The following is a 13,372-nucleotide window of genomic DNA, read 5'->3' on the forward strand; positions in this document are numbered from 1 at the left end:
CCCCCAGAAGCTGGAAGAGAGGCATGGGACAGATTCTCCCTCAGCCTCCAGAAGTAACTGATCCTGACAACACCTTGATTTTGAACTTGGGGCCTTCAGAACTGTGACAGAATAACTCCCTGTTGCTTTGAGCCACCTGTTTGTGGTACTGTTATAGCAGCCCCAGGAAGCTAACAACTCAACTCACTGACCAGTTCTGACCTTGCTTAGCTGATGAGCTCCACGTGCTAAGAGCCGGCTGACCCCTCCCTAGGTGGTCAACTTCCTTCCTCTACCAGAAATTATGAAAGGTGCTGGAAACCACAGTATGTCTGTTACCTGTAAGAAGTTAGAAATTCTACTTCTTGTTTAAATAATGAAGTGCCTGGCAGAATGAGAACCTGCAATGCAGAAGCATAACGTCCTTCATTTCTCCAAGATACCTAGCAGTTTTAAAGGACTTCCCATTCTAAGCTTCTATGCCACATTTCTGGAGCGCTGTGTGGGAACTAGGCCAAAAAGTGGAGGGACGTTCCTTCTGCTGAGAGATTCCAGGGACTTCTGCCTGCTCATTGCACCTGTGCTCCCCAGTAAGGCAGCAGAGACCACAAGGCATTCCCCACGAAGGCCTGAGATCGTTTTCCTTCAAGGTAGTCACTGGCGGAGTTCACCACAGCTGGCCAGGGAAGATCTTCCACAGAATTTCAGGTAGGGGTGAGAGGGCGCCCTCCACAGGTATAGCCACCTGGCTCCAGGCCCTCCCTCCCCTGGGGTATGGGTAGGCACCCTAGTGCTGGTTTTCCCAGGACCCACAGTTCTCCTTGTATGGTCACTGGAGAAAGCTGTGGGCAGGACGTTAGGGTCTTTCACTCACTCACTCACTCACTCACTCACTCACTCACACAGGAAGTGGGCAGGCGTGGCCACATTGAAGGTAGTCAGCGGAGGTCAATGAGCACCTCCAGTGCAGAGCTCATCAGCTAAGCGAGGTCAGAACTGGCCAGTGAGTTGATGAGAAATATGCCCCCTTGGCCCTCCACACAAACAAGAAAGTGATGTGATGATCAGTTGAATTGCAGGGTTGTCCTGCTTGTGTGGGCCATGTTCAAGGTCCTCACTGACATCTGCTGACCACCTGACTGCCAGGACTGGCTCGGAGCACAGACACAGTCTCTGATTCTAGTTTTGGCCTTACCCTGGGGGGCGGGGGAGGACAAGCACTGGACATGTTAACATAGGCGTGGCAGTCCCAGCAAGTCCAGGGCCTCGGGAACACACAACAGAGACCTCACTTGAGGGTGTGGCCAGAGAGGGTTTCTGGAGTGGGAGTGGGCCCATTTAGTGAGGCGCTGAGGGTTGGGTGGGTGACAGAGGAGCAAGTTTGAAGTCCAGAAAGTTTGAAGAAGCTGAAAGAAAGGCTGAGCAATGAGGGGAAGCACTCGGAGTGGTACAGAGCCAGGCCGCATGAAGCCTCCTGCACCACTGGGAGAGTTCTAGTCTTCACCTCAAGGGCGAAGAGATGCCTTGGAAGACTGGCAGGAGAAAGGCAGAGCGTCAAACCCGTGTCTTACAGGGGATCCATTAAAAAGCAGTGAGGAAGGTCAGGTCTGGGTTGGGGACATGGGGACGGAAAGGGAGAGGGGTCTGGACAGGTCTGGGAGGCCTTGGGTAAGAACAATAATAGCAGTCATAAGAACGACTGCTCCCCCTCATCTAAAGCTCGCTGGAATTTCATCTGGAATAATGCAGTCGATCTTCACAATAAGCCTGTAAAGTGAGTGTTTTGTTAATTACTATTTTATAAAATGAGGAAACTGAGGCACGAAGAAGTTAGGTGAATGGTTCACATTTATATAGCCAGTACATGGCCAAGGCTGGGCTTGAACTCAGGTAGACTGGTGCTGGAGGCCATGTGCTTATCTATTCACCATGTCATCTGTAGGACTTGCTCATGGCTGCTGTAACAAATGATCACAAACTTAGCGGCTTAAACAATACAGATATATTATCTGACAGTTCCAAATGTCAGAAGTCTCAAATCAAGGCGTTGGCAGACCTGTGCTCCTTCTGGAGGCTATTAGGGAAAATCCATGCCTTGCCTTTTTTTAGCTTCTAGAGGCCACCTGCCTTGGCTTGTTGCCTCTTCCTCCATCTTCAAAGCCAGCAGTGTATCATCTTCCAGTCTCTCTCTGACTTCTGCTTCCATTATCTCATCTTCTCTCTGACTCTGAACCTCTTGCCTCCCTCTAATAAGGACCCTGTGATTATACCGGGATAATCCAGGATAATCTCCCCATCTCAGGTTTCCTGTTTCTTTTGCCAGGTGAGGTAACATATTCACATCTCTGGGGATCAGGACATGGGCATATTCTCTTTTCTCATTATTCCCTTTTCCACCAATAGGACTAGTGGATTCATGGGCTGAAGGGCACGAGGGAGGAGGATGAGTCAAGTTTCTGGCCTAGCGACTGGGCAGATGGAGATACCCTTTGAAGAGACAGGGAGTATGAGATCTGTGGCAGGTCTTCAGTGTTGGACATGTTGAGTTTGACATGCCCGGATATGTGGGAGATAAGGGCAGCTGGTGACACCAAGCAGATGAGAGGAGGGGACTGGCCTAGATGTATAGACTTGGGGGTCAGCAGCATGTAGCCAAACGACACAGTGATGGAGCCTCACAGTTAAGTTCTTAGCTCTTAGGTATGTGAGCCTGTGTCTGTGTCACCTTGGACAAGTCATGTTATGGAGCCTCGGCTTTTTTATCTTTAAGATGAGAATCACGAACTTCTACTCTCAATCATAACAAGGACTGGATTTACCTACCTGAAACAACTGAAAAAACAGGCAAAATATGTGAATCAATGGTTCACAAAACTCTGGAAATTAAGCAGTCAAAGACAGATATGCCTGAGAGATGAGAATATGGAATTATAAAGGCTCCCATTTCTAGGTTAGTCAGAATAGTAAATGTGATGATTTAAAGTTCATAGTACTCTTTCAATAAATGCTGACTATTATTACTGAAGCCAGGGTGGAAGGTGGATGAGATAGCCTGGAAGAATATGTGGAGTGAGGAGACAGGATGCCCTGAGACTCAGCCTACAGGCCACCAATATGGCAGAGGAACTGGAAAGGGATCACTAAAAAAAAAAAAACAAACAAAAAAAACCCAAAAAACAAGAAGCACTGGTGTCTCTGGGTCGAGGGAAGTGACTGTTTCTAAGGGGAAAGAGCTGTCAACCAACCTGAATGCTTCAGAAAATCAAGTAAGATGAAGACCAGAGGAAGCCCTTTAATTTGGGGGTGTGGACATGAACAGCACTTACTGGGATGGCTGTTCTTTTGTTAAAAATGAGCCCTAAAATATTTGAACAAGGCAGAATGAAAGTTTCAACAAGGATTTCCCCACAGCACTATTTATAATATGGAAAACCTGAACTACTGAAGCAGCCCAAATGTCCCACAGTAGAAAGTTCAATGGTAGGTGACACCATGGATACTACACAGCCTTGCAGGGAATCTATACTGATAGGCATGCAGGGCTGTGTAAAGTACATTAAATGGAAAAGGTGGTTAAAGAAATGGCTAAGTAGGATTATCTCATTTCTGTAAAGATGCATATATTTCCATGAGAAAAAGTTCTGGAAATTTACACACCAAATGATAACATCGGTACTTAGGGGCGCTGAGATTTGGAATAATGTTTTTTAAAAAATCTATGTGTTCATAGATTTTTGGAGGGGTGGGTGAAAAGGCAAAGATTTGAAGAAGTACAAATTAGTAGTTACAAAACAGTCATGGGGATGTAGAGTACGGCATAGGGAATATAGTCAATATTATTGTAAGGTGTCAGGTGGATGCTACAGCAATTGGGGGGATCACTTCATAAATGATGTAAATGTCTAATGATTGTACCATATACCTAAACTGATATAAAATAATAATAATTAAAAAAACCACTAAAAAATCTATGTGTTCAAATTTTTTATCATCATTTTAATACCAACAAGTGACAGTGGTTTTCTGATACATTGTCACAGTGATATAAAAAATAAGGTTAAATTATTTGAGACCTATTTTAAGATCAAGCTCTGGTGGATGGTGAGCCCATGTTTTTCTGGGCTCCATATATGCCATCTTTGTGGGAGACACCAGGAGGGAACCAGGGGGGTGGCGTGAAGTGGGTGATCCTGGGGACTGGCCATTCTGTCGAACAGGCTCAGGTGACCGTTAGCAACAATGCAAAGGTAGAAGGCAGTTAGTTGTGCAGCAAGTAGAGCAGATACACAAGATGACTGGCTCAGATGAACCTGAAACCCATGACTCTGCTTTTGTCGGCATGCCTCCTGTCCGATAAACTCTCCTGAAACAGCCAAACTGGCCTAAACTAGCACTGCACAAGCAGAGCACCAGTGACCTGGGGTGGGGACTGCTCTGAGTCTTGCTGCACCTGGAAGCCAACCTACATGGGGTCTCCACCTCCCAGTGGCCTCAAGCCACATAAGTCATAATTCAACAGGAGGCAGTAATGTCTGTGGCCAGGAGACACAGAGGAGATTGATTTCCATCTGCCGGGCAGGGGGAAGAAAGCTGGCTGAAACTGTGGACTGGGCTGGACATGTGGCATCAAGGCTTAAGAACCCATCTTTGCCGGCATCTGCCCACTCCCCTGGGTGAGCGAACACAGAACACTCCATATGGCAGGGTGTGAGGAGAGTCAGGGAGGACTGGGGTGGGGTGGGGGGCGGCGGTCACCTGGGCAAGTGGAGGACAGCAGCAATCGAAGGGCCTCCCTGAGGCAGGACTGCACCTAAAGAAAGCTCAGGGCATGGGCATTCTTGGTGGCTTTGCTGGAAACCTGGCCCTTAGCTGAAACTTGATATGACAAATGCTACAAAGCAAATATGTGGGATTTCACAGCAGACTATTACTTTGAGCTGGAATAGAGGAGCAGAGGGAGGTCACACTTGTGAAAACAGTTTTTTCTGAAGGTCAAGGTGGAGACTATCTAAAATTGAAGCTCCCCCCTTCCCCGACCCCAGAGTGTGTGGTCCTGTCTTGTCCCCTGCAGAGCCCAAGATGAAAACATAAGGTGTGGCTTCCTGATGTAGACAGGGGTTTCTACCCACCCCCCTCCGAATCAGGTGTTCATTTTGATACTACAGGTATGAGGTGACGAGCAACATTGCTGCTAGTGGTAGGTAGAGGGGGTGTCCCCAGAGACAGCTGAGCAGAAGGTAACCGATAGGATTGTGGGGCCTCCTGAGGAGCCCCAAGACGCAGCTGAGCCCGCTAACTCCTTGCAGACCACAGAACAAACGTGGCTCTGCTTTAAGTGATTTTGATTAGAAATTCATAAGCACAACACATCCGTAGCTTCCAAATGAGTACCCTGCCCAGCCTCGGGAGGAACCATGCTGCTCGGAGTGCCTCTAACCCTTAAGGAATCTCACTCCTAGGGCACATGGCACGAGGTTTAAGATTCTTGTGCCCTTTGACCTCCAGCTCTGACCGTGCTGGATGGGGTTTCCTGGGCCCCCACACTGGGCCTGTTTATTCCTAAGAAACAGGCTTTGATTTTTAGTGGCTTAATTTTTAATGATTTGAAGCCTTACGGGATTAATGAAGGCTTGGCAGGAATGAGAGAAATTAGGCAGAGGGAAAAAAAAAGGAAGGAGAAGGGGCTCCAGTTGCTTTTGGATAAAAATAATTGGGAACGCAGCCTCAAAACAGACATTCTTCCTGTCTCCAAGATCCCTTGGCTCTAAGCCCAGCCTGGCCTGGGCAGACGGAGATGTGCCACCGGTCCATACGGGAAGGTCTTTGCCTGCGATAAGGCAAGTTCACAAGGTCTTCTTTTCAGATGACCCCATAGCGGACCCACGCTGGGGTTCAGTCCAGGCAGGTAAACATATTCTCATCTTAGGGAGCTGGCCAATAACCCTGGGATGCTGGGGGCTTGGTTCTCAGAGCCACTGACCCCATAGAATGGATGATTTCATCAGTCTTATTGGGCTTGATGTTCAAAAACAGCCCGCAAGCAATTTAACACGAGCCACGTACAAAAGGGGTCAGCTGTGCAGGTCATGGGTCAGAGGCCGTGTCCTTGTCATATAGAACTCCCATGGTGCAAGCAAACAGAGAGGAAGCATGCCTAGGGGCCCAGTGATGCTGCTCCCTGGCTCCCCAGTGCCCCCTGGCTCCCCAGCGCCTCGTGCTGGCTACCCTTTGAGCTCGTGCATGGGCCAGCAGGATGGAACCTAGGCGGGCTGTGTAATCCTGGGAACCTGGGCAGCTGCTCGCCTTCTAGGCCTCCTTTTCCCACTTATAAAAGGCAGAACCATGAGACCGAACAGGCTTTGGAGCAGTAAAAACTGGGTCATCACTTCTCACAGTGACCTGTGTGCCCCTTCGAAATATCCGAGCCTTGGTGGTCGGAAGCCCAGTGTCAGTTTCTGGTGGCAGTGCTGTGGCCAGGGACTCCTGATTCTATACTGTGAGGTTGTTACCTGAGGCTGGAGGCCCCACCGCTGCATTTCAATGGGCCCCTGAGCAGTCACTGGGAACCAGGTCATTTTATTTTCCTGATGGGATTAACATGAGGGAAAAAGAAGGTCTGTGGGTTGGCGGGCTGTACGGGGCTCCGACTTGTTTTCTTTGACACAGTGGCACAGACTTAGACCCTGAGAAGAAATAGCTCCTTGGTTTAATTTTTAATATGAGTCCAGAAAACACTGTCATCACCCCAGTTTCGAAACAAAGAGCAGTGAAATAAGCATATTTTCTTTATCATGCTACCACTCCAAAACAGAGTGTAAATCAGACTCTTATGAATGTGCTTCCCAAAGAAAACTTTAGAATAAAACATTTATGGCCCGATTCTCCTGCTTGGCTCCAAAATGAACAGCAAACAGCTGGCAAGGCCCGGGGACCTGGGGGGGAATTAGGCAGGCGATGACCAGCAGGACCGGGTGGAGCGGGGGCCTGGGCTGGAAGAACTCATGCTGACAGCTGGAAGTCAGAGGCCGAGAAGCCTGACAAGATGGTCTGTTCCAGGGCAGGGAGGGCCATGCTTCGTGCTGACATAACCTGCAGTTCTCTCTTCAGCCCTTGGGAGAGCTGGCTGGCCGCCTAAGATGGAGGCTGCAAGGAGGCCTGACATCACCTCGAATGCTGCCCACTGTCCATTCTCCTCCCTGCAGGCACTCTAGATTTGCTCACATACAATTTGACCATCGAGCATCTGGCCTGCTGACTGTAGACACAGGCCCCTCTCTTAGTCCTGTGGTCTGCTCGGGAGTGGACAGATTCACCCAACAATCAAATCTGGACCGTTGCTGCCTCCTGCTTTTGTAGATAAAGTTTTATTGACACCCAGCCACATCTACCTATTTACTGTTGTCTCTGGATGCTTTTACCTACAAGGGCAGAGCTGAGCAGCTGTGACAAAGACCACGTGGCCTTCAAAGCCTAAAATATTTACTATCCAGCCCTTTAATGATAAAAACTTGCCAGCCTTGCTGCGGTTCTGTAACGAGGACAAGGCTTCCGTTTCTGCCCTCACCTCATTGGGCCAAGAGTTGGGACCAAAAAGTCACATTGTGCCAAAAGCTTAACAAGGCAACCCCAGGAAATTGTTAAGAGAAATGGCCAAAAAAGAGGGGGTGAGTATGAGAGAGCAGCAGCCATAAAATGGCTCCAGTTTAGAGAATGAAAATCTCAAAACACCAGTGAGGGAAGGGGAGCTCTATAAATGTAGTTATTGAATGTACTTCTTACCTATTGGGGCTTCACAAGTTTCAAATTTTGACCAACAGATTTAGCCCTTGAGCCTTTTTCCTATGAGGAAGAGTCATAGGTGGGTCTACATTCCTTTCTTTCCTCTCTAGCCTTTCTCCTGTACAAGAGTCAGTTTCTTTGGTGGTCTTGGCCATAGGAAGGTGCCAGTAGCTACTGTGGATCCCCCTTCTCCATGCGAGTCCATAAGACCAAAGATACCTTCATCTGGCTTCGCAAAAAATGTATAATATTCATATCCCAACGACCTGTGTGTTCTGCCTTTAGACAGAAGGTGCTTCCTAACTAGTAAGAGGCTATAAGAGAGATCACTCCAAAACCCCGTTTTGTTCAACCACCCATGCATCTGAGAGCTTTAGTGTAGACCACACAAGGCACTGATGGTGCAAAAGGGGCAAGTACACCTTCTGTCTTAGCAAAGCTCACAGGCTGTCAGGTTGGCAGACAATGACAGACATTATCAGAACTGTGCTGTGAAACTGCACAGAGACGTGCCAAAAAATGAAACCGGACCTCTTTCTTACACCACATACAAGAATAAACTCACAATGGATTAAAGACTCAAATATAAGACCTGAAACCATAAAACTCCTAGAAGAAAACATAGGCAGTGAGCTCTCTGACATTGCTCTCGGCTATATTTTCTTTGGATATACCTGTTGGGGCATAGGAAACAAAAGAAAAAATAAACAACAGACTATGTCAAACTAAAAAGGTTTTGCACAGCTAAGGAAACCATCAACAAAACCAAAAGACAATTTACTGAATGGGAGAAGATATTCGCCAATGACACATCAGATAAGGGGTTAATATCCAAAACATATAAGACATTCATAACTATTTTACACCAAAAAGACAATTCAGTTAAACAAGGGGCAGGAGACCTGAACAGACATTTCTCCGAAGAGGATATACAGATGGCCAAAAGACATATGAAAAGATGCTCAACATGACTAATCATCAGAGTTGAAAATCAAAACTCCAATGATATTACCTCATATCTGTCAGAATGGTTATCACTAATAAATCAACAAACAACAGGTGTTGGAGAGGATGTGGAGAAAAGGGAACCCTCATGTACTGTTCGTGGGATTGCAAATTAGTGCAGCCACTATGAAAAAAAAGTATGGAGGTTCCCCAAAAAATTAAAAATAGAATGATCATATGACCCAGCAATTTCACTTCTGGGTATTTATCTGACGAAATCCCAAACATTAATTCAAAAAGATGCATGCATCCTTATGTTCGTTAGAGCATTATTTAAAATAGCTAAGATATGGAACTAACCTAAGTGTCCATTGATAAATGATTGAATAAAGAAGTGGTGGTACATATATACAATGGAATATTACTTGGCCATGAAAAAAGAATGAAATTGTACTACTTGCAACAACATGGATGGACCTAGAGAGTATTATGCTAGGTGAAATAAGTCAGACAGAGAAAGACAAATACCATATGATTTCACTTATTCGTGGAATCTAAAAAACAAAATAAATGAACAAATAAAACAGAAACAAACTCTTAGATACAGAGAACAAATTGATGGTTGCCAGATAGGAGGGGGTTATGGGGATGGGTGAAAAAGTATTAAGAAGTACGAATTGCTACAGGGTACTCACTTCACAAGGTATATAAATATCTAACCACTATGCTATACACCTGAAACTAATATAATATTGACTGACAGTATCTGAAAGAAACCTTTTTTTATGTAAAACAAAAAAATATTGCACATCAGCCTGGGTGTGAGAACTCAGGGGAGCAGGGAGGGTGAGCATGTCAGGGAAGGCTGCCGGAAGCTCCCTATCCCGAACCCAGTCCAGATGCTGCTTGGGGGTGTGGAAGAGGACACACAGAGCTCAGCTTGGAGAGAGAGCAGGCAAGGTGTGCTCTAGGAAGGGGCTGGGACTGGCCCGGGAAGAGAAGGATGGACGAGGTCGCTAGGAGATCCGGGGTGAGGTGGAGAAGGTTCTGAATTTCCTTATTGTCCTCCCACCCAGAAATATAATGGAGGAGGCTTGAGGAGAGATAGGAGACCCAGAGGAAGGTGACCTCAGTGATCCTTGGCACCTCCTTCCCTCTCATTTGTTTCCAGAGGCAAGTCTACCCTCCCAGCTCTGACCAGCCCTGGCCTTTCCCTGTGCTGTTCTACTTTGTGCTTCCTACTTTCTGTGCTCTATGAGCTATGTTCTCATCTCCTGGAGAGCCAGGTGAGTCCTCGGTCTTGGTCCACAATGAGCCCACATCTCCTTATGTCTGCCAGGCTGCTCCTTTAACAAAAGGCTCACCAAACTTGAGAGGATGGAGTGAGGGGTGGACAGTACTCCTGGGCCAGCATGTGCACGCCCAGAGCTACCTGGCACTCACCAGGTGCCAAGAGGATACCAGGGACTTTTTATGATGTGTCCCCCTCTGGTCTGCGGGAGAACGGCAGAAATCTGCGGATATGGTTCCTGTCTTGTCCTAGCAGCAAAAGAAACACAGTTGACACCTAACGCCCTGAACAAAAAGCCTGGCAGGTGAGGAAAACAGAGCTAGGCCACTGGGTAGCCACGGCATTCTCTTGTCCCCACCTTAAAGGCACGGCAACTCCCAGATTTACTGAAGAAAAGTCTTCCCTCACAAGGTCCTTAGGATGAGATTTTTTTTATTCATCCCAAATTCACTTGTTTATTTTTTTTCTCCTTATAAGGCATGGAATTAAATTTGTAACTTTCTCAAAGGGCTAAAGTAAGCTCCAGTTCTCCGCCATGCAGGAGCCTATGGGCCGCAAGGGTGGTCAGTGGCGGCCGAGCCTTCAGCACTCCCCCAGCACCTCCTCTCGCTGAGAGGTCCCGCGTGCACTGCGCACCCTCCTGCAGCAGGTGGCGGTGCTCTGTGCAGATGCCCCGGGAGCTGCGAGTAGAGTTTTTCTCACTTACTTCTCAGTCACAAGGAAGACATCCAAAAATGTTCTCTTTTGATGTTTTCTCTACTGAGTTTCCAACACTTCCCTTCTAGTGATTTTAAAGGGCACTTTCCTAGTCTCAAGGGTTTCTGTTTGCTTACATGAAGTTGATCGGTAAGCCTCAGGCTCTGAGCTGAGAAACTGGTGAAAGGGCCTGTTCTTGGCTGGATGGGCTCAGCCCACATGAGATCCCAGTCACTTCGCAGATGACAGCCACAGCCTGCTGGGGACCATTTCCAAAATGTGGAGCACTCAGTCCCACACGGACAGTCCAAGAGCAGCTAGCACAGAAACGCCGGTCCTGGTTTTTAGAAGTGTCAGCTCTTCCTGTACCGTCATTATCTGCAGAAAGCAATTCCACTTCTTTAAGTTGTAGGACTTGCTTTGGTCACTGAAACGTGAGCAGGAGTGACATATGTCACCTCTATGCGGAAGCCTTTAGAGGGCATTGTACTAGCTGCCGCATTTCCCACCCTTACCACAGTGACTGGAAACATTCTAGACCAGAGGTCTGCAGGTCAGAAAATAAATATGGTATTTGATCTTTGTCACAATTATGCAGCTCCTCTGTGTGGCCTGAAAACAGCTACAGACAATGTGTAAATAAGCAGGTGTGGTTGTGATTCAATAAAACTTTAATTTACCAAAACAGGTAGTGGCCAGACTTGGCCTGTTGGTAGTTATCTGCTGGTGTCCTGGGAGCATCATGGAGCAGTCTTTCAAGTTGCCTGCGATGGACACACAGTATGGATGAGAAGTAAGCCTCTGAGTGTTTGGGGCTAACTGTTACCACAGCATAACCTGGTTCACACTGGCTGATACAGGATGCTCCAGAGCTATCTGCACCCACTAAGGTTGCTCAGGCAGTTTGGTGAAGGCTTGTTACCTGTTAGTTTCTTATTTGGTTTATGAGGGCACTGTTCTAAAATGTAAGTAATAATTTCCTAATTTGATCCAATGACCTTTATAAACAAATAACTGGATTTTTAAAAGTGCAGTCAGCTTAAATGGCTTGTTTCCCTCTCCTTTCCTCTAATAAGCCTCCCTCCCCGGTGGGATGTGGGTGTTGTGGGTGACATGTGGGTGCTGCTCCATTATTCATGAGGAACTAAGCTGACCCCCTGACCTCTCCAAATGGCAGGGAGAAATAATTCATAAGGCTACAAATGTGAGCAGGGCGAGCCATCTGAGGCTTAGGCCCACTACATCCCCCTGGGATCGCCTCGGGTGGTCACCTCATAGCTGTGAGACAGACATGGTCCGATACCCACTCAACAAGAAGTTGAATGGGTATGAACCCCCACTAAGAGCCCAGTGCCAAGACACAGGCGAATCACACCAGCTCCTAAAAGACTTCAAAGTCCAAGGAGATAGCCACATGCACAATGACAAAGGAACACATTCCATGATAAACACATGGGGAAAGTCCTGTGGGCACAGAGACAACGGAGGAATTGATCTAGTTGATGGAGAGGTGACCTGGAGCCATGGAAGGCTGCAGAGGGAAGGTGAACACTTCGGAAGGCTGAAACGGGTGAACGGAATTCCTGTGTGGGGATGGCCTGTGCGTTGCACAGTGGGCAGGACGAGAAGGGAGGTGGACGAGCAGGAAGCAGGCACAGCCCGGACAAAAGAATCAGATGCCGCAATTTTGGTGAGGGGTCGGCCAGAGCCAGACCACTGTGGGGACACAGACGGCGGGTCTCTGCAGACAGCACGGGAGTGGACAGTGGCACATGGGTAGGCTAGACAGACAATCTGGGGCTGAGATTGAAGGACTTTGCAGACCAAGCGAAGGAGCCTGGAGTCTATCCTAAGGCAGTGGGAATCTCCAGAAGCACTTGTGGATAGATCAGCCTTATTATAGATGGATTCACAAGGGCCCCTAGAAGCAGGGAGTTGGGAAATCAGTTGATGCAGTCTGGGTGAGGGCTGACAGGAGCCTGAACCAGGCAGGGTAGGTGCCATGGCGAAGAGGGAGTGACTCCTTGGCTGTGGCTGGGAATGCAGTGTGCCTGATATGCACATGCTGCTCCACATGTCCCAGCTTCCTTACAGTTACATTGGGGCTGGGCGACTAGTTCTGGCTAATCAGAGATATGACTGCAGAGATCTGGTAATCAGAGAGGAGAGGGACTCGAATTTTTTCTAGGATGAGGTAGTCAAATGCTCAAGCGCCTCCTCTGTTTCCCTCTCCCTGTTGGAGGCCATGGGCTGAAGATGGCACAGCTACAAGAGGAAGCTGGACGCCAATCACAGCTTGAGCACGTCACCCAGGAGAGCCACTGGACCCACTGGACAAGCACATGACAAATATTCCCTGTGTTAAACTATACTGGGGTCTGGAATTGATTGTTATTACAGCACATGACAATTACATTGTCATCCTGACAATTACAATCGGAGAAAAGTTTTGGAATTAGAGCTGAGACTCTGGATGGCAGAGGTTTGAAACTTGCAGAGTCTTACTTTGGGAATTTGTGAAAAGATGGAATTAAGAAGGGGAAAGAGCAGAGTAGTTATCTTTCAACATATATTGAAATTGAGGTACCTCTCCAGGTGAAGCCATCAGGTAATAAGAAAAAGAATCTATAGTTTCTTTAGATTCTATAGAAGCTAAAGGTCTTAGAGGGCAGAATTAAGGCA

The 13,372-nt window shown here is 47.5% G+C and overlaps 1 protein-coding gene across 7 annotated transcripts in view; it reads right to left on the reverse strand.

Moving 5' to 3' along the window:
• SH3RF3 (SH3 domain containing ring finger 3) overlaps positions 1-13,372 on the reverse strand; it is a 355,405-nt gene that overhangs the window by 79,493 nt on the left and 262,540 nt on the right. The gene's annotated exons all lie outside the window — the stretch shown is intronic.

This window comes from Pteropus alecto, unplaced genomic scaffold (assembly GCF_000325575.1).
Source record: "Pteropus alecto unplaced genomic scaffold, ASM32557v1 scaffold55, whole genome shotgun sequence".
In the NCBI taxonomy this organism is placed as follows: Eukaryota; Metazoa; Chordata; class Mammalia; order Chiroptera; family Pteropodidae; genus Pteropus; species Pteropus alecto.